This window comes from Dasypus novemcinctus, chromosome 22 (assembly GCF_030445035.2).
Source record: "Dasypus novemcinctus isolate mDasNov1 chromosome 22, mDasNov1.1.hap2, whole genome shotgun sequence".
In the NCBI taxonomy this organism is placed as follows: Eukaryota; Metazoa; Chordata; class Mammalia; order Cingulata; family Dasypodidae; genus Dasypus; species Dasypus novemcinctus.
In genome coordinates this window covers 62,659,483-62,661,391 of record NC_080694.1, presented here as the reverse complement: position 1 = coordinate 62,661,391, position 1,909 = coordinate 62,659,483, and positions in this window count along the sequence as shown.

Here is a 1,909-nt window from a genome sequence, read left to right as displayed (position 1 = left end):
CTTCAGGCGTGGGTGGACCTTTGCCTCCTGACTCTCAGTGCTCCTAGGACCTGTGTGACGGGCATCTGCTTCAGGCGTGGGTGGACCTTTGCCTCCTGGCTCTCAGTGCTCCTAGGACCTGTGTGACGGGCATCTGTTTCAGGCGTGGGTGGACCTTTGCCTCCTGACTCTCAGTGCTCCTAGGACCTGTGTGACGGGCATCTGCTTCAGGCGTGGGTGGACCTTTGCCTCCTGGCTCTCAGTGCTCCTAGGACCTGTGTGACGGGCATCTGCTTCAGGCGTGGGTGGACCTTTGCCTCCTGGCTCTCAGTGCTCCTAGGACCTGTGTGACGGGCATCTGCTTCAGGCGTGGTGGACCTTTGCCTCCTGACTCTCAGTGCTCCTAGGACCTGTGTGACGGGCATCTGCTTCAGGCGTGGTGGACCTTTGCCTCCTGACTCTCAGTGCTCCTAGGACCTGTGTGACGGGCATCTGCTTCAGGCGTGGGTGGACCTTTGCCTCCTGACTCTCAGTGCTCCTAGGACCTGTGTGACGGGCATCTGTTTCAGGCGTGGGTGGACCTTTGCCTCCTGACTCACAGTGCTGAGGTGAAGGAATCACGCGGCCTCAGTTTAAAGAGGCTTCACACAACTTTTTGTGTAATTTCACTTGGGCCAAGGGTCCAGTCTTCAGTGGGGAGGGTGGGCCAAACCCCTCTCCTCGACCCCCTGCCCCAGGCCCCAGTCAATGTGCAGGCCTCACCCACGCCAGCCGGGGCGCAGCAATTCCAGTGGAGGGGGAGATGAGGCGGGGAGCTCAGGGCCCCAGGTAGGGGGTACGGCTCCCGGGGGGGGGGGGTCCCAGGGAAGGGGCAGGGACGTGAGCTGGCTGCCCTGCTAGGGTATGCCACGGAGGTCCAGGCGAGGCCCAGAGAGGCAGGGTCATCGCAGGACGGGAGGGGTGGCCCCAGAGTGGCAGGGTCATCGCAGGACGGGAGGGGAGGCCCCAGAGTGGCAGGGTCATCGCAGGACGGGAGGGGAGGCCCCAGAGTGGCAGGGTCATCGCAGGACGGGAGGGGTGGCCCCAGAGTGGCAGGGTCATCGCAGGACGGGAGGGGAGGCCCCAGAGTGGCAGGGTCATCGCAGGACGGGAGGGGAGGCCCCAGAGTGGCAGGGTCATCGCAGGACGGGAGGGGAGGCCCCAGAGTGGCAGGGTCATCGCAGGACGGGAGGGGAGGCCCCAGAGTGGCAGGGTCATCGCAGGACGGGAGGGGTGGCCCCAGAGTGGCAGGGTCATCGCAGGACGGGAGGGGTGGCCCCAGAGTGGCAGGGTCATCGCAGGACGGGAGGGGTGGCCCCAGAGTGGCAGGGTCATCGCAGGACGGGAGGGGTGGCCCCAGAGTGGCAGGGTCATCGCAGGACGGGAGGGGAGGCCCCAGAGTGGCAGGGTCATCGCAGGACGGGAGGGGTGGCCCCAGAGTGGCAGGGTCATCGCAGGACGGGAGGGGAGGCCCCAGAGTGGCAGGGTCATCGCAGGACGGGAGGGGTGGCCCCAGAGTGGCAGGGTCATCGCAGGACGGGAGGGGTGGCCCCAGAGTGGCAGGGTCATCGCAGGACGGGAGGGGTGGCCCCAGAGTGGCAGGGTCATCGCAGGACGGGAGGGGTGGCCCCAGAGTGGCAGGGTCATCGCAGGACGGGAGGGGTGGCCCCAGAGTGGCAGGGTCATCGCAGGACGGGAGGGGTGGCCCCAGAGTGGCAGGGTCATCGCAGGACGGGAGGGGTGGCCCCAGAGTGGCAGGGTCATCGCAGGACGGGAGGGGTGGCCCCAGAGTGGCAGGGTCATCGCAGGACGGGAGGGGTGGCCCCAGAGTGGCAGGGTCATCGCAGGACGGGAGGGGAGGCCCCAGAGTGGCAGGGTCATCGCAGGACGG